This window comes from Mesoplodon mirus, assembly GCF_964341445.2.
Source record: "Mesoplodon mirus genome assembly, chromosome: 11".
Lineage (NCBI taxonomy): Eukaryota > Metazoa > Chordata > Mammalia > Artiodactyla > Ziphiidae > Mesoplodon > Mesoplodon mirus.
Window position 1 is genome coordinate 75,665,299 of NC_138987.1, and position 23,243 is coordinate 75,688,541.

Sequence of the window (23,243 nt, forward strand, 5' to 3'; positions counted from 1 at the left end):
AGATTTTTTGATGATGGTCATTCTGGACAGTGTGAGTTGATATGTCATTGTAGTTTTGATTTTCATATCTCTAATAATTAGTGATGTCGAACATCTTTTCATGTGCGTGTTGGCCATCTGTATGTCTTCTTTGGAGAAATGTCTATTTAGACCTGCTGCTCATTTTTTTATTAGGTTTTTCGTTTTTTGATATTGAGCTGCATGAGCTGTTTGTAAATTTTGGAGATTAATCCCTTGTTGGTCAAATCATTTGGAAATATTTTCTCCCATTCTGTGGATTGTCTTTTGGTTTTGTTTATGGTTCCCTTTGCTGTGAAAAAGCTTTTGAGTTTAATTAGGTCCCATTTGTTTATTTTTATTTTTATTTTCATTCCTTTAGGAGACAGCTCAGAAAAGATATTGCTGCTACTTATGTCAAAGAGTGTTCTGCCTATGTTTTCCTCTAAGAGGTTTATAGTATCCAGTCTTAAATTTAGGTCTTTAATCCATTTTTAGTTTATTTTTGTGCATGGTGTTAAAGAATGTTCTCATTTCATTTTTTTACATGTAGATGTCTAGTTTTCCCAGCACCATTTATTGAAGAGTATGTCTTTCCTCCCTTGTATATTCTTGCCTTCTTTGTCATAGATTAATTGAGCATAGGTGCATGGGTTTATTTCTCAGCTTTCTATCCTGTTCCATTGATCTATATTTCTGTTTTTGTGCCAGTAGCATACTGTTTTCATGACTGTAGCTTTGTAATATAGCCTGAAGCCAGGAAGCTGGATTCCTCCGGCTCCATTTATCTTTCTCAAGATTGTTTTGGCTATTTGGGGTATTTTGTGTCTCCATACAAATTTTAAGATTTTTATTCTAGATCTGTGAAAAAGACCACTGGTAATTTGATAGGGATTGCATTGAATCTGTAGATGGCCTTGGGTAGTATAGTCATTTTGACAATATTGATTCTTTCAATCCAAGAACATGGTATATTTTCCCATCTGTTTCTTATTCTTAATTGCTATATACTGACAGAAGAAAAGTCACCTGCTCCACTTAACAGTGATTCAAAAGATTGATGAAGTAGTAAAAATTGTTAATTTTACTAAATCTCGACCTTTGAGTGCACAACTATACATAAAGCAATTTGCTGCATAGTGAAGTACAATGATTGCCTCAAACACTTGTGTAATTTCTTGACCTGCAAGCTCAACTTGCCACTTTTTTCATAAAACACTATTTTTACTTAAAAGACTGACAAACTATGATCATTCGGTCTTGGATATTGGGCAGAAATTTTTTTTAAGTGAACAACGTGTGCTCATCCATTCAAGAAAAATCACTGAAAGTATTTGTTGCCAATGATAGAATTGAAGGTTTCAAGCAAAAATTAAATTTGAAAACTTTATCTGCCACCATGAGCTTGACAGCTTCCCAATACTTAAAGACTCTTCTGATGACATCAGCAGAAATATTAATAAATGTGATTTGTTGGGGGGGCAAGTTATATAATGAAATGTGTCAACATAACCCTGTGAATTAATATTTTACAAATGACCAATGTAATATATTACAAAATCACACATGAGGAAAATACCCACCTATTCAAAGTATAAGATAGATCAATGGGGTTTTAAATCAATAAAGTATAGAAAATTCATTGATGTAGTCTCAGATTCCACGTTGCAACTAACCTTAAGAAACTACAACTTGTCAATTGGTTAACAGCAAAGAAGAATAGCCACAATTATCTGAGAACGCTATTAAAATATTCCTCCCTTTTCCAACTGCATATCTGTGTGAGGCTGAATTCTCTTCATATACTTCAACCAAAATAACACACCACAACTTTTGAATGCAAAGAGGTTATGACAACCCAGATATTTTATATTAAAGCAGACATTAAAGAGATTATTGAAATGTAAAACAATGCCACTCTTCTCACTTATTTTGTTTTGGAAAATACTTTTTATTTTATAAAGACTTTTTTAGGTTAACATATAATGGAGTTATTTTTATTATTTTTAATGCAATAATTGGTAAATGTTTTCTTAATTTTTTTAGTTTTGATTGTTAGTACATTAAATATCATAGCTATAACACATAAACAAAACCTGCTTGGGCATGCTCAAGAATTTTGAGGGTAACAAGATCCTGAGACAAAAAATTTGTAAATACCTGCCCTAGGCAAACTCTTCACCTTCCACACACTTCACCAAACCATTCTCTTGTTCAGTCAGTCACTCAGCCCACAGATATTTATTTAACACTTATTGCTAGCCAACATTATATATACTGGGGCCAAGGCAGTAAATAAAATAGACCCAGTCTATGTTCTCATGGAGTTTATGATCTAGTGGAGTTATGTAATACACAAGTAAACAAATATATAAGTGAGGCAAATTCTGACAGTGATAAATGACATGAAGTAAACAAAACAGAGTGAGGTGATAGAGAGTGACTCTCAGGGCTATTTTAGATTGGATTTTGAGGAGAGACCTCTATGACTAGATGATATTGGAATTGAGACTGAATGACACTAAGGAGGCCATGCAAAGATCTGGAAGAAGACTGTTTCGTGAAAGAAAGAGGAAGTGCAAAGACTATATACAAAAAGGTGGGCCTGAGCCAGATCAGGGAGTGTCTTGCAGGTCAGGGGAAGGAGCTAAAAGTTTATCCTTAGAGGGATATATCTAATCTATATGTTTTTCCTTCAGTCAGCACACTCCCTCCCTCCCTCAACACTTGTATTCATGAAATTCTTTCAGTCACCCCAAAGGCCTCTCACTTCCCCTGTTCTAAACCCACACTCAAATCATATGCTGAATGATAAAGAAGCAAATCCTTCCCAGAATAGGAAAACTCCTATGCACACATGCAAAGTGAATTTTTCTACTCAAAGGGTGATAATATAAAGGGCAGCAGACTGATAGCAGGAATATTTCTCTCCCCTCCCATTATCTACCTGAAGGCAGGGCATAAATTTCCCTTTGTGTCCCCTTCTTTTATACCTGGAAGAAGAGAGCAAATCTTATCGCTAGAAACAGAAAGGGAGCTTCAAAATGAGTTTGCATAAACAAACCTTATTAAACCCTTATCTTCCATTAGTTTCCCCATGTATTAACTAGTTACTTCCCCACAATCCCTTGAAGCCCAAATCCCATTTTTTGTTAAAATGGTATATAAGTCCCTGAGTCTAAGCATTTCTCTGAGTTTCCTTTCTTTTCTACGAACTCCCATACACATAAAAATTATTTGCCGTCTCTCCTGCTAATTTGTCTTTTGTTAGTGTAATTCATAGACCCCCAGTCACTGAAGCTAAGAGGGTAGAGGACAAGTTATTCCTCCTCAACAACAATTTCAGTCTATTCTTCTCCTATATATAAGACCTTTCCTCCTTAAATCAAATAAAACTTTTGTTACAATGGGGAATAGTATCTCAGTGCAAAAAATGTTTGTAGTTTTACTAGTAAACATATTATTACCAAGTATTTTGGTAATTTGTGGCACATCCAAACAGAGGTAAGTCTTATAAGCTAGCATATTGTTGGCATGCTTCTTAGATGGATTTTTCCACTCTGGATACAGGAATCTTTACTGTAAAATTCAGGCAGTATCCATTCATCCTACAGGCATACTTATTGAGAATGGTTAAATACATATCATAGAATGATAATTATATATTCTTATAATAATTCATGTAAATATTATCAGTGCTGTAAATAATCTACAAAGAGGTTCTCAATTTGGAGGGGATGGGGATCATGTCATTTCCAAGAATCTGATGAGAGTTAAGGACACTCTCACTATAAACTTTTGTACACAGAAAAATGTGCATAGAATTCCAAGTAATATTTTAGACTCCTAGAGCCAAGTTAATAACGCATGCTAGACAGTAAATTATGATATCTTTCAGGTTTTTAATAAGCAAGTGATATGACCTGAGATAGAGATAGATGGATGATAGGTAGATAGAAAGATAGATAGATAGATGATGACAGATATAGAGAGAGAGGGGTAGTAGATATTTGTAGAAAGTAACTCTGGTAGTTATTTAGAGAATGAGTTTTAGAAAAGAAAAAAGTCTTGTTAGAACGATAATGTAATAGTTTAATGATGAGTAGAGATGCAAACTGAGAAATGACTGTAGCTTGGACTACATAAATTTTAACTGGAGACCTGGTATGAAGAAATTTCTAAAAGATATATTTCAAGTAAAAGGAAAATAGTAGTTACCCACAGGTAGGTATGATTATTATCATTACCAAATATAATAATGCAAGAAAATGTAAGAAAAAAATAGAAACATGCATTGAACCATAATTGTTAAATAAGTCAAAGTGGTGGTTTAAATTTTTCCATAAACACACACCAGGCTCAGATGGTATTACTGCAGAGTTCTATAAAACTGTCTGTATCTATGAGGATCCAATCTAAAATTTTCGACAGGGAAAATTTCATTAAAAGAATTATTAACTTTTAAAAGTGGTGGAATACAAAAAGAGCACTCTAAAGAATATAAGGAGAACAAACACAGGAAGCAGAACTATTTCTAGGGTCGAGAGTAAACAGGGACAGAACTAAGAACTGTAGAATCCATCCCCATGCCTGTTTTCTAAGGTCCTACAGGTACAAATTGGCAACATCTTGTAACTCCTTTCATATATATGCTATCTCTTCCTAAGAGTAGACTTTACACTTTTCCATCTGGACTATGTTGGACATTAACCCTCATTACAAACTTCAAGGCAATGACATATGCAAAGAAGGTAACTATAAAGTCATTGAAGATTATTAACACAAAGGAGTAATTGTTTGCTTAAAGTGAGATGGAGGGACCTTTCCACTAGCAAAGAAGTTTCAAGGTATTATGGAGACCCAAATTTCTCAACTTGGCCTTCATCTGTCCAAATTCTCCACTCAAGGTAGGGTAGTACTCCTTCCCAACCAGTTGCCTTAGCATAAGGGACTTAACAGGTTAATAGGTTTTGCAACTCTGCACATCTACAATCAGATCTGGGATCTGATGGTCAGCAATATCTGCCTTGTGGCTACATAAGATAAGGAAATTCTTTAAGGCCATCATGGAGGCTTTCTGATACTCTATTTATGACATTATTTGGAAATCCAAAGCCTTAATTTTATTTTTATTTATTTAATTTTGTGCTTTTATTTTCATAAGCTCTCCAGCACATTCATAAATGACCAACCTACCTCAATATCTTTGGAATCAACACTGTCACCATAGCAACTAAATCACAGAGGCGCTATGCCAATAACTTGCCCTCTTCCATCACTCCATTTCATGCCACACCAGTGATAGTTTAAATAATTATAAAGCTGCTGTGTGCCATGAAATATTTCTGCCACATTTCCTCTAGTAAGGAGATTATCTGAGTGCTCATGTGAACTGAAACTCAAAGCCTCATTTTGAAGCTTTACTTCATGATACCAGGTCAGGTTTAGAACCAACTTACTTATCAGTCAGGATCCTGACAGAAAGATGGCACACCTTAAAAGGCTTAACTGAAGAAAATTTAATGAGGTAACAATTCACAGAGGTGTGAACATGGTTAAGAGTACAAACCAAAGATGGTGAGGCACCCCTGGACTTGCAATAGTGGGAAACCACCACCAGCACCAGATCTAAAGGGGCAAGAAGAGGGAATCTGGTTATCAGAGGGCCATGAGAATTAGAACCACACAAGAAGGGATTCCTAGAATAAACTGTAGTTTAAAAGAAAAGCAGCCACTGCTGAACCTGGAGAAAGTGGGAAAGTACCTTAATCACTCAGTCCTCCTGTCTTCTCGTCTCCAGTCCTTACTTCCTATACTAAACCCAAATAGAAGGCAGAGAGCAGGGTATCCTGGGTGATTCAGTCCCTAGCAGTTGACCTTTCTGAACATATAAAAGGGCAGAGTAACACAGAGAAATGATCGGAGGGAGCAAATAGAAAAAAATCATAACAACTCCCAAATTCATTTTGTGAGGCCAGCATAACCTCGATAATAAAACTTAACAAGGACATTTCAATAAAGAAAAATTACAGCCACACTCAAAAACACAGAGGGAAAAACGCTAAACAAATTATTAGGAAACTGAATTCAGTAATATATATTTAGAAAGATAATAAAAGAGAAACAAGTTGAACCTAATTCGAGAATGCAAAGTTAATTTAATATATGAACATAAATCAGTGTAATTCAACATATAAACAGAATAAATAAGAAAAAACAGGTAATAATCTCAATCAATGCAGAAAAGAGTTAAAAATTCAACAAACATTCAAAAAACATTTTAAAATCTATTACTAAACTAAGAATTAAAAATGATTTTCTTAGAAAAAGGAACCTTCCAATACTGTTAGTGGGAATGTAAATTGGTATAGCCACTATGGAGACCAGTATGGATGTTCCTTAAAAAACTAAAAATAGAGCTAACATATGATCCAGCAATCCCACTCCTGGGCATATATCCAGAGAAAACCATAATTCAAAAAGATACAGACAACCCAATGTTCATTGTAGCACTCTTTACAATAGCCAAGAAATGAAAGCAACCTAAATGTCCATCGACAGATGAATGGGTAAGGAAAATGTGGTATATATATATATATATGGAATATTACTCAGGTATAAAAAGGAATGACATAATGCCATTTGCAGCAACATGGATGGACCTAGAGATTATCATACTAAGTGAAGTAAGCCAGACAGAGAAAGATAAATATCATATAATATTGCTTATATTGGAATCTTTAAAAAAAGATACAAATGAATTTATTTCCAAAACCAAAAGAGACTCACAGACACAGAAAACAAGCTTACGGTTACCAAAGAGGAAAGGAGGAGGGAGGAGGGATACATTAAGAGTTTGGGATTAACATGCACACACTACTATATATAAAATAGATAACCAACTAGGACCTATTGTATAGCACAGGGAACTGTACTCAATATTTTATAATAACCTATAAGGGAAGAGAATCTGAAGAATATATTTATATATATATATGTTCAATGATATATATATATATATATATATATATATATATATATATATATTCGGTTATATATATATAACTGAATCACTGTGCTGTATACCTGAAACTAACATTATATTGTAAATCAACTACACTTCAATAAAAAAAAAAAAACAAAATTTTTAAATTTTTAAAAAGATGACTTCCTGGGGCTTCCCTGGTGGTGCAGTGGTTGAGAGTCCGCCTGCCGATGCAGGGACACGGGTTCGTGCCCCAGTCCGGGAAGATCCCACATGCGGCCGAGCAGCTGGGCCTGTGAGCCATGGCCACTGAGCCTGTGCGTCTGGAGCCTGTGCTCCACAACGGGAGAGGCCACAACAGTGAGAGGCCCGCGTACCACACAAAAAAAAAAAAAAAAGTTTATAAAAAAAAATGACTTCCTTAATCTTTTAAAGTGTATCTGTAAGAAATCAATACCAAACATCATACTTAATGATAATATATTTAAAATTTTCTCATGGAATTTTTTTTTAAATACTAAGTTCACAGCAAGTGAATAAGGCAATAAAAAGAAATATGTTAGAAGGATTATGTACATGTTGTGATTATATATGTAAAACAATCCAAAAGAATCTAAAATTAAAATATTAGGATTAGGATTAATAAGTTTATTTAGCAGGATTTCTTGATACTAAGTTAATACCAAAATCAATTGTCTTTATACACACCAGCTGCAAAACACTTAGAATATAATTTTTTTAGTGATGTCATTTCCAACAGCATAAAAAAATCAAATCTCTTAGAATAAATCTAATAAAATTCACGAAGAGCTCTGTGCAAAATATTATAAAATATTATGGAGAGAAATTAAAGATGACCAAAACAAGTAGGAGAAAACTATGTTCATAGATTGAAATATTATGTATTGCAAAGATATCAATTCTCTCTAGATTGATTTCATTTCCATGTAATACCAGTCAAAATTCCAAAAAGTTTTTGATAAATTGTAACAAGTTGTTTCTAAAATATATATATGGAAATGCAAAGAATCAAGAGTAGCCAAGGCACTATTGAATGAGGAGGAGGAGAAGGCAGTAGTGGTAGTGGTGGTAGTGGTGATAGTGAAATCATATATCAAGTCTTGCAATAAACATACGATAGTGAAGAAAGTGTGTTATTTTTGCAAAGATAGACAGTAGATCAATGGAATAATATAGAGAGCCCAGGAACAGCCCCCACACATATATATGTACACTTGACCTAAAAGGGAAAAAAAGGAAAAGATATTTTAATTTTTTTAATTTTTTTATTGAAGTATAGTTGATTTACAATGTTGTGCTAACTTCTGCTGTACAGCAGTGACTCACTTATACACATTTATACATTCTTTTTTTATATTCATTTCCATTATGGTTTATCCCAAGAGGTTGGATATAGTTCCCTGTGCTATACTGTAGGACCTTGTTACTTATCCATTCTAAATGTAATAGTTTGCATCGACTAACCTCAAACTCCCAGTCCATCCCTCTCCCTACCCCCAACCCCCTTGGCAACCACAAGTCTGTCCTCTATGTCTATGAGTCTGAGGAAAAGATATTTTAAATAAATAATACTGAAATAATTGGATGACCATTTGGGATAAATGAAACTTGAATCCAACTTCAGGCCACACACAAAAGGCCCAGCTGATTTGAATGACCTTCTGGCATCTCAGCTAAAACTGAATACTCCAGGATAATCTAGGATGGCCATTCTGGGAGGCCTCAGGGGATTGCTCATCTCTGCTCTACACAGCCTCTCATCCTCTAGTAATCCAGCCCAGCCTGGCTCACATGGCAGCAGCTTTCCAATGGAGCACTGGTTCTCAACTGGGGTGATTTTGCCCCATTCCACAGGACATTTGGCAATGTCTACAGACCATTTTTGTTGTCAAAATTGACGTTCGAGGCTGTGAGGTCGTGTGTAAGGAGGCTCGCTCCTGACATCTAGTGGGTAGAGTCCAGGGACTCTGATAAACCTGCTACAATGCACAGGAGAGGCCCCAACAAAGAAGTATCAGACCCAAAATGTCAGTAGTGTTGAAGTTGAGAAATATTGCAATAGAGTGAGTAGAAACTCTAAGGTTTCTTGAGGCCTAGGCTTGGATATCATAAAATATGATTTTCACTGCATTCTACTAAGAAAATATCACAAAGTCAGTCCAGATGCAAGGGGTTGGAAAATAGATTACACCTTTTGGTGGGAGGAGCTACAAAGAATTTATAGACATTTGTTAGCTACCACAAAAGCTGATGTTTTAGGGGTGGAGTGGGAGATTGAACTACTAGGTTTTTATGAAATGGAGAAAATTGATCCACATAAGTTGAGGTTAGGCAGAAGGGTTCAAGGATGGTTCTGAGATTTCAGAAGTGGAGCATTAAGGAAATAGAGAAGCAGTAGACTAAGATTAAGATGGCAACAGTACTGTGTAATATTCAGGTCTGACATGTTGATTTTGAGATACCCACATCTAGGGAGGAGAACTGAGTCATTTGAGTTAAGTCCCATGAATGCAGGATGCCACAAAGTCTTGTCAGTTAACATAGATAAATAAAACTTGAAGTTTATCTTATTGCCATACTCACCATAATGTCATAACTCCAAAAATCCAAGCTCAACTTAAAAAAAAAAAAAAAAAAAAAAAAAACGGGGCTTCCCTGGTGGCGCAGTGGTTGAGAGTCCGTCTGCCGATGCAGGGGACACGGGTTCATGCCCCAGTCCGGGAAGATCCCACATGCTGCAGAGTGGCTGGGCCCATGAGCCATGGTCGCTGAGCCTGCGCGTCTGGAGCCTGTGCTCCGCAACAGGAGAGGCCACAACAGTGAGAAGCCCGCGTAGGGCAAAAAAAAAAAAAAAAAAAAAAATACAGAAAATAATCTAGGTCTTCACTAAGGCCACTTGATGAGTCAGCAAAGGGAGAATTACAAAACACAGCAAACACAACAATCTTTAAAACTCTGTTTAGACATTTCCTTCATTCCCCCAGTCCCATTACACATGGCACCTACTCACATTTCTTCTCTCTTTCCTTTTACAGACCCCCAAAATTGCTCTCATCCTACCTGACTTTCTTTTTATTCCTCCACTACTTGTCTTCCTCCCTGCCACCTTCCTTGGATCTTATTTTTCTTGGTAGGATATATCCTAGCAATCTACCCCTTAATATTTGCTTTTCCCTTTTACCACCCCACTCAACAAAACCAAAGAATTCTCCCCGGTTCCTACTTCCTTAGAAAATGAATTAAGTGGAGGTTAATAGATTTTTTTATGTTCTAAATATTTTAGCTCCTGGCTAGCTGCATGGAGAAAAGTGATTCTATGACACTGCCTTGCCTGCAATTTGTCTACACATCTATATACACTTACAGGGATAAAAATTGGTCTCAGCTTCCATTTCCAGGTATAAATGAGCAGAAAGACTTCAGACCTGGGTGGGATCAGGGCTTGCCTCAAACTTTAAGTGATTTCCCCTGAAGTGTAAGCTATGTGAACACACAGAGCATATCCACAGGACATGATGTTTCACGGAGAAATAGCATTTATCCTGCCTACCAATGTTTGAAGCATGTCAGTACTGAACAATTCATTTCCACAGGCTCAGTGATAGGGCCCTGTCTTAGTCTTCAGGAGCTGCTATCACAAAATACCATAGACTGAATGGCTTAAACAAAACATTTGTTTTCTCAAAATTCTGGAGGTCGGGAGTCTGAGGTCAGGTGCCAGCATGGTTGGGTTCTGGTGAGAGCCTCTTCCTGGATTGCTGATGGCCACCTCCTTGATATATGCTTACATGGCCTTTCCTTGGTGCATGTGAAGAAGAGAGAGAAAGCTCTGGGGTGTCACTTTCTCTTCTTATAAAAGCACTGATGCCATTGTGGAGGACCCAGCCTCATAATCTCATCTAAACCTAATTACTTCCCAAAGGCCCCACCTCCAAATACCATTACACTGGCAGTTAGGGCTTCAACATATAAAATTTGGGGGAACACAAACATTCAGTTCACAATGTGCCCAAAGATTCTAAGATCAGGAAGAAACAACTTTATAGGAGAGTGTGAAAACCACTGTCTTTCATACATAATTTTTTCCTGGAGTTGAATTCAGAGCAATTCTTACCTTCATGATAAATATAATTTATATCAAAGCCTAAAATAAGATCTATATTTATTCCTGATTTTAAAGTATTTTAGTGCTTCTCACAAAGCCACCAGTCCCTGCCTTTATTAACTTTAAGCAAACATGCTCTGTTTTTTAAAATTTTATTAATTCCTACAATTAGAAATCCTTTTCTGTCCTTTTTAATGACAATATCTTCTCTTTTCAAACATCAATTTTTCTTCTTACTGAATTGAAGAGGTAAAAAAAGAAGTTGAATAGCATTGTGAATGTAAACACATTTGTTGCCATGGGAGCAGCAGCAGCTGAACGAGGAGAACCACTTGTGGCTGCAGTATCTGCAGGAGACCAATTATCAAATCTGGAATCTCTAATTCAGTAAACAGGAGCAACAGTGAGCATAGTTAGAGAAAATTACTTATTTTAGTGGGAGGGAAAGAGGTAAGCCAGGAGACTTCAAGAAATATAGGAGGCAGAGATAAAATTGATGTGCATGTCCATTGCCTAATGAAGTGGTTGTTTTCAAAGGAACCTGGGGAAAATGCAATTTGCAGCTACTGTGACTGCAACATGGGAGTCTAATATCACCTCCTATGTTTACTGGCAGTTCCCCAACAAGCCTGGATGGTGCCACCCTACAATTAAGCTGACTGTTGCCAAGCTGCTGCCTACTGTGTACCATAAAATTCTGAGCAATGTAAAACAAGTCCAGTAGGACTTGGCCATTCACTTAGCTTTACAGAAGAAAATCTGCTTAAATGTTCAGTGCCATGGAAATAAAGCTACAGCTACATTTCTCATTCTTCTCCATCTTAATAATGAGGAGAGTAATCAAGGAGACTTTTTATTTACCAAAAGCATCATTATTTGTCCTCTGGGTCTTAGGGGTTGGGGAGCATCTTGGTGCATTTTGTTTTCCAGTTGTCTTAAGAAAAAATGTTAGTAGGAACAATTAAGTACACCCACATTTCTGAGATTTTGCACACAAGAACTGAGGACCCCCCTCATGAGGACTTGTACCTACTAGAGGGTATGCAATAAAAGTTACTTGTGTCCTATATGACATCACCAGAACCAGGACCCCAAGAACTAGGGCCTCAAGGATCTAGTTTGTCACAATCACAAAAAATAGTCCAATGAACTCCTTGATGAATTATTTGACTATTCAGGCTTTTTGATCCTTCTCTGTTTTTCACTAAACAGAACAGTTTCCTGCACACATCACTGGTACTTAATAAAATTTATTTAATTGAATTTAAGTAGACAGAATGAAAAGTTGTTAAAACAATTAGTTGTACCAAATATGAATAGTTGAATTTGATTGACGTGTGATAAAATATCTTAAAAGACTTTAATTTCTGCATTTTAAACTAAACTAGTGGGTTTTTAAATTTTATTATAAAACTATTAAACTTATTTCTCTGTGGGCCCCAAAAAGATGGTCAGTCTTGGTTTATAGATGTTGAGTTTGTACAGTGGAAACAACAATGCCCAGATTTTTTTTAAGTTTTGTGTACAGCTTGGACTCTAATTGGCTGCATGACTTTGGGCAAATCTTTAATGCTCATTTTCCTATTCTGTAATGTTCTCCCTGGTGAGGTCCAAATGACATTATAAATCTGAAGGCAATTCAAAATTTGTAAGTTATAAAATAAACTATATAAGCCTAACCTCCTTAGCGTCTTTACACAAATGCCATCTTCTTAGTGAGGCCATCCTTGAGCCCCTTGTCTAAAATGCAGCTCACCACCAACCCCATTCCTGCTTTTTTTGTCTCTTTACCACCTATCAGTGTGTTGCACAATACATCCTACTTATTTGTTTTGTGTAAGGACTCCCTGCTTGCTAGAATATAAGCTCCATGAGAACAGAGTCTGTTGTCTGTTTCTTTCCCCAGCTATATCCACAGACCTAAATATTTATTAACTAGATGTTTATAAATATTTTTGAATGAATGAATGAATGCAAAAGTGAATGAATGAAAAATTCATTGTCAATTTTTTCTAAATGGATTTTCAAAATGATGGAAACATAGGCAGAGTCATTACATCAAGGTTTCTGACCAGATCTGTTAAAGTCAACAAACTTCAGTGAAAGATTTAGGACACCCACAAAGCAGACGGTCTTAGGCATACCTCTCAACCATTCCCACTCTGTCACATGGAGAAACCAACTAGTAACATCAGCTCCAGCCCTCTGATAGGATTGTTATCAGCATAAAATATGATTATGTGAGCAAAGTGCTTTAAAAGTTAAAAGCACCCATAAAGTATTACATTCTGTATTATTATTTAACAGTGGGGTTTCTGGTTCCTTAGTATTTTGTCATGTCATTAAGCCATGGTGGGAGGAGGAGTGACAGTTGCAATAAAAACGTTTTCCAAAGAGTGAAGAGAAGGAAGTTGGAGCTGGTCTCAGCCCCTCTACTCTGAATGCATTTGGAACCTCAGTCATGAGCTACAGAGTAGAACACAGACCACAGGGCTTTGGCCAGAGATCAGGGACACCCTCAGTGTTCTTCATGAAACTTGGAAGAGTCGAGCTGTTAAGCAAACTCAGATATTCTAGCAAACTAAAATGTGTAATGTGCACTGTTCAGTACCTCATAAAAGGGATAATTAAAAACGTTTAAAAATTAGTCATACATCTTAAAATAATAAATCCCTGCTTCTTTCAAAATGTCATGAAAATGGGAAGTTTCTCCTGACAGATTCCATTGTTCTTTAGGTACTATTTTCCTTTAGTACCTATGCATATGATTAACTTTCAAATAACACTACGTTTTTAGGCATTAAAATTCAGACTAGTTTTCCACATTTTGTGTTTCTCTTTTCTTCAGAATCATTATATGTTAGGTGTTGAGAATGGTTTTTAATGACAAGCCTTCTAGAATAAGTTGAGTCAGAAACAAGGAAAGTTCTAGGCCTACGTGTTGGGAAATGATGTGATTATTGAAGAACGAAACCCTTTGGAGTCACACTGCCCTGTGTTTCAATCACAGCTAAGGGACTGTTTCAGCCAGTTTCCTGGCTGATTTCAAAATAGGTTCCAGAATCTGGCTTCTGTGTATGGAAATGGTGGATAGAAGATACTTCTCAGATGTCTATTGTATGAGCTGGTATGCATAAGGGTTTTTAATCTTTAATCTGAAGACAGAGGGATAGGTGGAGAAGAGAGGAGTGTGAAAGAGAGAAGATGAAGACAGTCTGTCTCCTCAATTGAACCAGGCATTAGTTTGAGGTCCAGTGGAAAGAGGAATGAAGAACAGAAGTTGAAGAAGCAGTAATTTATGAGGCAAGGAATGGGGATGTGTGTGCACTAATGGTACAATAAGTGCAAATTCAGGTCTGGGTGAAAATGTGCTGCACAGAGATGAGAATAAAGCCATCCTTTACCCTGAATTCCTTTTACCCTCTTACAGCAACCCATGCTGCCGCTGAACTCAATTCAGACTTGGGGATCCAAGGGCAGCTGCCAACCCAGTGGCTCTGCTTGGCAGAAACTCTTGGAGAGATCATTCTCAGCAGAAGTGATGCTGACCCCCATCAATGTGGGAATCAGAGTGGAGGAACAGAAGTAGCCTTGCTCTCAAATCCATGTGAGACACCATGGAGAGAGGCTGGAAGGGTGACTCTCACACAGGAAGCGATAAGGGCACTGCCGTTTAGGTGGTAGTGTTAGCAGGACCTCATCCATACACAGGTAAGACTTGGGGCAATTCTGATTATACAGAATATAGTTACCTCAAAGCCCTATTGAAAGGATTGAATTAGATGACAGTAAGGTGTATGGCACTTTGATTTGACACATAGACGGTACTTGATAAATGTATCAGTCTTAGAGGATTTCACAGGTACCTGAATGCAAAGAGCAAAAAGCATACCCACAGCCCTCAGTGCCCTTCTCTGTTGCCCACCACTTACATAAGCAAACTTACTGAAACTGTAATGGCTCCAGGGGTTTGGGTGATTGTCCAAGATGATATCTAATAGGTTTCTGTTCCCTGCACAAACAACAGTCTGGACTTTGATCCCATTTCCATGTCAGGAGTCAGGGGACAGATAGGCACATTGGAATATGCCATGTGTGTTTGTATTCTACCTCTCTGGCATCGCTTAAGTATCTTATAAATTAACAATATCCTTTGAAAGAGAGAACATTTTTTGACTTGAAATAGTGCCAATATTAAATGAACAGATCTAAATAAAGTTAGCCATAAACATAATCATCTGGATCAGAGGAAATTTTTATAGCCAAATCACCATCCCATAGTAGTCCAACATGATATTTTTAAAGCCCCTGTAATGTTGCCCTCTCTAAGGGGCTTTATGAAAAGAAGTAAAAAAGAAAGGCCTAATAATAAAAATCAAAATGAGGCTGTATACCAAACACTACAAAATAAAACATTTATCTTTCCCAGTGGTCTTTCACAGCCAGTTCTTCCACTTCATCTACTGCCGAGAAGTTTTATGTTCTCTTGATTACATCCAGAGCAAAATTGCCCCAAATTATTTAATCATATGCATACCAGGAATGCACTACATCTGGCAAATATAAAGTTAAATCAGCTGCCTCTGTTTTTCCCAGAATTAAATATGCAGTTGTGTGGACTTTCTGAGTAACATAGATTTATGAAATCAGTGTAAATTAAAATAAAAAAATTCACGGTTTTTCAGTCAGATGAATGATTCAAAGGATAAGAATGTGAAACTTCTTAGCTGTGTTCTCAGCCATAGGAAATTCTCATTAGGCCTGAGTAAATGTGCATAGTAGTATGTACTAGGTTATAAAAGATCTTCAAGCTAGGAGCCACATTTTCTTTTTCTTGAGAGATTTTTCCACTCTCTCCAACCCTACTCCTTACCCCATTTATATTGCAATGTAGAATTATAGCTATATAGGAACTTAGATAGCAACCAGTCCAATCACACATTTTAAAGATGAGAAACAAATAAAACTCAGTAAAAATAGTCTTTTTGGTTTAAAACTTTCTGAAAAGACAGTTAAAAATCCTAATCCAGGAGAATGTTTATAAAGGCTCTCTTTGCTTGGGTCTAATCTTAGAGGCCTATAAAGGAATACATTTTTGTCACCAAGCAACAGGAAATATGAGGCAAAAAGATTGCATGTTTATCTCTTCCAAGAGACTATGAATTCTTCAAACAAAAGTACTAAGTCCTATTATCTTTATAGTTTAATAATGCCCAATATAGACATTAAATAAACATAAAAATAATACACTATCCCATATGTGAAATAAATCAAATATTTCTCCTCCTCATCCTATTTCAGGAAAGATTTGTCAGATCTTCCATAAAATTTTCCCGTTATGGACTGTGTCAGCAGCAGATGCCAAATATTACATGTAAATTAAATACTATATAACTATTTTCAGTGACACAGATCACAGCACATAGTCAATGGTCTCGACTAGCTAGTGACTTAATTTCTGCATGTGCACAAAGAGAATATACAGAAGACTGCAATAGAGTTTAAAATATCCACATTTATAAATGCCCAACTTTTGATATGCACGTAAAATCATTCTTTTTAAAAAGAACATTCTCCACGAAGAACGCATTAAGATCTTGGAATTTGGTTGTATTTATATTGTTAATAATATGCCTATGTAAACAAGTAGTTTTCAGCTGCTTTTTGAAACTGCCAAAGAATCATTATTTTTAAAAAAAGTATTTTTACTTAGTTCTTAATAGGTAGAGAATTCTCTGTAAGAATCTCCAAGTAGTTTTACAGAGAATAATTTCACTAACCTTTACAGTATGCTTCTCTGCAAAAGAGTTTCTAAAAGGAAAGTTATGCTGGCACATTGCACTGAGGGTGGTGATGGGAGATAAAAGCCTGACTCTCACCATACTGCTCACACTGGGGGCCTTTTGTAGTAGCTTTACAACTATCCCAGTATGTGAAGGTGTACTTCACCTAGCATGTGCAGACTTAGTACCAGCAAAAAAACAGCCACTGAGGGGCTTCGAAATGTCAATCTTAATATAATTCAAGTTCCATCAAGTAGAAATGTAAACATTTTAAAACCCACACAGACACCATTGCCCACCCTCTCTCATATCCCCTCACACCCATTCTGAGTTCCTATAGTTCTTATGGACAACTTCTGGGCACACTGACAACTTCACATCTCAAACACCCTGCCCTATCCTTTTCTCCACTTGCAGGTTCTCTCTGCCCTATGAGAGACTGCTTGCACAAATGGTCATGCAAAAATCTTAACTTTATTCTGCTTCAGGTGTGCTTTATATTTCCACACTCTTGCTATTATGATGCAAATCTACTATAAGCAAGGCTCCTTTTAGCCATATTTGTGGGCGTTCTGGAAGTGCTGGGGATTAAACATAAGAAGCAATCCTCACCAACAAGGGAAGGAAATGAATACCCCAACTTCCTTGTCCCTCAGTAAGATTACTTTAAGTTCCTGACGGCATCCCTAGCTGGACTGAACCTCATTGCCTACATAGGTAATCCACCTCGTTTAATGCACCCTCTAATGGCTTTTCTCCCTTCCCTCTCCAACCTTCTCACTCAGCTCCTTCAGCTGTGCAACCCAAGATCCATCCAGACAAACTACTTATACACAAGTCCTTTTTTTCAGGGTCAGGTTTTAAGGGATCACAACTAAGACAAAACCTTCCTTCAAACAAAGTCAGTGGTAATGAACAAATCTCAGGTAGTGGGAGGCTGGGAGAGGAGGAGGGAAGAAGTGTCACCTTTTACTAAATATTGGGAAATGTGTTCCAATCATAATGTACCATTATGCTAAGAAAATCTCATAAGGGACATATTCTTCACTTTCAAACCACAGATGTTTTCAGGTGTAGTTTCTGGAGCTATATCTCCCTCAACATATTTTTCTAATGATACTTGGTTTTCAGAGTCATTACATTTGTCTATAGGTGCCAGCCTTTGTCTTATCTGGCAAAGCTTACAGAATTACAAGTTATGTTTCCATACTGCTTTACCTTTTAGTCTCTCCAGCTACCATCAGTCTGGTTTATAGTAACAGTTAAATATTTAAGTGAAGAAAGAAGAAAGGAAAGAAGGAAGGAAGGAAGGGTGAGAGGGAGGGAGGAGATATAACAGAGTTTGAAAATGCATTTGGTGCTAAACCATGAAGTTCTAAAGGGTCAGTTTGATTCATTCTGTGTATATAAATTATAATATTTGCAAATTACTTGGTTATCTGTAATTCTTAACAGTAAGCCCAGATATTCTTTAATGTCAAGTGAAAATGTAACTTTCACATACCAGAAACTCAGGAAAAACACTGAGATCTGAGGTACATTCTTCAAAGGAAATTAAAGTCTGAACACCAAAGCAGAGCTCAGTAAAGAGAGTCAAACCAAGGCATTCCAAGGTCTTAGCGGGTGGTTTAGTTCAGGAATATTTTATTCCATTCCATAGAAGAACAAAGAATTCAAAACTCAAATGTGCATAAAGGAAAACAGTGTATGATGTTTCTGGGTCTTGAAAACATAATAAAAGTTTGTCTACATGAAGATGAAGTGAATGGTAAAAAAAAAAAATCTTGTGGAAATTAAAGTAGTGATACTCTTACCCTACAATCCAGCAATACAATCCTTGGTATTTACCCAAAGGAGTTGAAATTTTATGTCCATGCAAAACCTGCACACAGATATTTATAGCAGTGTGCAGATGTTAATATCAGTGGCTGGCAGGGGTTAGGGGGAGGGAAAGATAAATAGGTGGAGAATAGAAGATTTTTAGGGCAATGAAACTACTCTGTATGATACTATAATGGTGGATACATGTCATTATACATTTGTCCAAACCCATAGAATGTACAAAACAAAGAGTGAACCCTAATGTAAACTGTAGACTTTGGATGATAACGATAGGTTGATCAATTGTAACAAATGTACCACTTTGGTGTAGGATGTTAATAATAGGAGAGCCTATGCATGTGTGGAGGCAGAGGGTATATGGGAAATCTCTGTACCTTCTATTCAATTTTGCCGTGAACCTGAAATTGCTCTAAAAAATAAAATTTATTTTTTAAAAATATTAAAGTAGTGCATGATTTTGTTCTCCCCAGCAATTAGCTATCTTGAACTGACTTGTTCAAAATTGCTCTTAAGAAGTTATTTCTTTCTCCACCCTCCTCAAAATAAAATCAAAATAAAGAGGAAAATAATCAACCTTGAAATGCTTGTGAGTTTTTATTTTCTTCATACCACTCTCTCCAAATCATGTTTTTACAAACAGTCTGGAGATGCAAAATTTTTATGAAAATATTCTCTTCAAATTATAGTGCAAACACCTTGGAATCTGTGTGATCTTTTAGTTCCTACCTCAAGAATTAATTTTCTTGGTTTTCTTGGTTTTCTGTCCAAGACAAGCAAGCTGTAATTCAGTTGAGGGAATACAATAATACAATTCATCTAGGCTGTAATTTCAACCTGTTGAGCTTCTGGCAACTTGCCCCTCCTCACCATTTCTTCAGATCTTCCTCTACTCCTCCCTTTATCCTCTTCAATCCCATGCATACACAGCCCACCCCCGCCCCCAGTAGCCTCCTTGGAAGCAAGGAGGAAGGTTTTGAAGTCACTCAGGCATAATAATTTGCTTTCTATTTTTCAAAACAGATCTACCGGTAAAACAAATCAAGTGTCAGGCAAAGCGGTATAATCAAATGTTGTGTTTTGTACCTCTTTCTGAAGGACAAATAAATTTTCCCTCCATGGGGATGAGAAATTATTTAGAGGTTTGGAATAAACTTCACCTCTGCCCCCAAAGCCTTGATCTTCAAATATTGACTGTCTTGATGAGAAATGCAGACTATTCCCAACAGGCCAGACTCAGAGAGAGTGCCAGGCTGCTCAATAACAGGGAAAGCAGTGCCTCTAGCTTCCTTTTCAGCATTCAGGTCACAAACTAGATCCTTTATGGTCTGCATTATATTTACAAGTTATAATATTTTAGTCTTCCTTTGCTTCTTCTCTGCCTCTTTGGAATGGAGGGATAGAAATTAATAAATATTAAAGTAAATATCATTTTAAAACCCACGCAAGTAGTAGGAAAAGAAATGCTGTTTTATTACATATTTATAAATGTATACCCAAAGTTTCTCATTCCAGGTTTCTGTTCATTTTAGAGATGGGGCCACACTGGTACTCTTCCAAGTCATTTTCAAAAAAGAAGAACACTGAGGTCAAATTCTATGCAACATGACTTACGGTAATTAAATGCCATTCCCAAAGTAATTTCAGCAAAATCCCATGATCCCAGGTATATCAGTGATGAAGATTCTCTTCTTGACCAGACTCTAGAAGCATGGCCTCTAGCATCTTTAGGCCTGTCCCTAGGGTGACATTGGGCCCTCTTCAAATGCTGCCTGAGAAAGCTTATAATTATAAACCTTTCTCTGTTCCTTTAAGATGTAACTATTTCCCCCCACCCCTTTAACCGCCACCCCCACCCCCACCCCACCCCCGGCCACACTGACCCATGCCCCCTGCAGTGGAAGTATGAAGTCCTAACCACTGGACTGCCAGGGAATTCCCTAAGATGTAAATATTCTACCACCGAAATCTGTCTCCTCAAGGTCCTGGAGGCCATCTCTTTGAAATACATTCAAGCATATAACTCTCACCCTGGCTCTCAGTAGCCATGGGAGAGGAAGAGCCTAACTTCAGATGACACCTTGCTCCAACTTGCATAACCACCCCCTTGTCATAAATATGCAAGAAGTTTGTTCCTTCTTGGGATAAGCACCAATTAGCCAGATAGCCTACGTACATGAACCAAATGTCCCTTTCACACTCTTTAGTGTCCTTCCTTTACCACATCTCAGTGTTTAAAAAGGCTCCTGCCTTTGATTTCAGCAGACTTGAGCTCAGGTTACACTGAGTTCTCTCCCCTATTGCAATAGTTATTACTGAATACAATCTGCCTTTGTTGCCATTAGCTACTGTCCTGCTTTATCTTTTTTGGGTTTTTTGTTTGTTTGTTTTATTTTTTGTGGTATGCAGGTCTCTCATTGGTGTGGCCTCTCCCATTGCAGAGCACAGGCTCTGGACGTGCAGGCTCAGTGGCCATGGCTCATGGGCCTAGCCACTCTGTGGGATCTTCCCAGACCAGGGCACGAACCCGTGTCCCCTGCATCAGCAGGCGGACTCTCAACCACTGCACCACCAGGGAAGCCCCTGCTTTATCTTTGACATCAGTCAAGGTTCAATGAAAGAAACTGTAAGCACTCTAGGCATTTCAGACAGAAGAAATTTAAATACAGATAATTAGGTATTTACAAAGTTTTATTGCAAGATGACTGGAGAGTATTGAGAGTTCAGTATGAGAGTATTGAGTATTGAAAGTATTGAGAGTATTGAGAATTGAGAGTAGAGTTACTACTTTTACCGTTTACACTAGGAGCATTTTTAAGTGTGAGTGGTACTTTATTAATAATTACACTGGTACAAGGAGGAGTCAAGATGGCAGAATAGGAGGATGCAGAATTTGTCTCTCCTCACAAGTACATCAAGAATACATCTACAAATGGAAAAATTCTCAAGAACAACTGCTGAGCATTAGCAGAAGACTTTGGACACCTAAAAGGACAAGAAAAATCCCCTCACAACCAGGTAGAATGAAAGAAAGAAAAAAAGAAAAGAGGAATTAGAAAAGGGATCAGCAACTCTGGCAGGAAGCTGAAGGTGAAGAGAGGTTCCTGCACTCAGAAAAAAAACCCTCATGGTGGGGAAATCAGCTGGGACACAAAGGTACCTTCAGGTGATCAAAAGAGAAAGCAGTGGATGGTCTGTGGAAGGCAGGGCAAAGTAAGAACTGTGCGCATGGTCTGTGCTGCAGCCCTATGTACTCCAGCCTGAGTCGTGTGTCTCCTGTTGTGAAGGGGGGCTGGGTGCTGGAAAGTGGGGTTTGGAATGTGGACCCAGAGAGGGGACAGCTGTTGGCTGTGAAAAGACATCCTGAAGGGACAGGGGTAAGGAGCGCCACAACCGGGAATGTTTGCGGTAAAAGCCTGGGACACGATAGAAGCAAGGCGTCATTGTTGAGTGGCGTGCAAGGGGTGGGGCCACCATTACAACCCCTTTCCCCACCTGCCAGCTTCTTCAGCCTACTCGGGCACTAGGAGGGGCACGCATCTGAGCAGGTTCACCTGCCCCTCAAGCCAAAGCCTCCTAAATGCTGCCCATCCCAATGCCTCCTTGGGAATCAGCCATGGGCACCCCTGCCTGAGATGGGAATCCACCATTGCTGACAGGGTCTGAGTGCTAAAGCATGGGGTGAGAGAGCAGATCCGGGGAGAGGAATGCTGTTGGCTGTGGGATACAACAGGAAGGATCTCATCCAGATTTGACAGAGAAATACAAAACTTTACAGAGAAACAATAGCTAACAGAATTCATCACAACCAAACCAGCCTTACAACAAATGCTAAAGGAACCTCTCTAAGAGAGAAACACAAGAGAAGAAAAAGACATATAAAAACAAACCCAAGGGGCTTCTCTGGTGGCACAGTGGTTGAGAGTCCACCTGCTGATGCAGGAGATATGGATTTGTGCCCCAGTCCGGGAAGATCCCACATGCCGTGGAGCAGCTGGGCCTGTGAACCATGGCCGCTGAGCCTTCACGTCTGGAGCCTGTTCTCCACAATGGGAGAGGCCACAACAGTGAGAGACCCGCATACAGCAAAAAAAAACCAATTAAGAAAATGGGAATAGGAACATACATATTGATAATTACCTTAAATGTGAATGAATTAAATGCTCCAACCAAAAGGCACAGACTGGCTGAATGGATACAAAAACCAGACCCATACATATGTTGTCTACAAGAGTCCCACTTCAGACCTAGAGACACATACAGACTGAAAGTGAGTGGAGAAAGATATTCCATGCAAATGGAAATCAAAAGAAAGCTGGGTAGCAATACTTATATCAGACAAAATAAACTTTAAAATAAATACTATTAAAAGAGACAATGAAGGACACTACATAATGATCAAGGAATCAACTCAAGAAGAAGATATAACAATTGTAAATATTTTTGTACTCAACATAGAAACACCTCAATACATAATGCAAAGGCTAACAGCCATAAAGGGATAATTCGACAG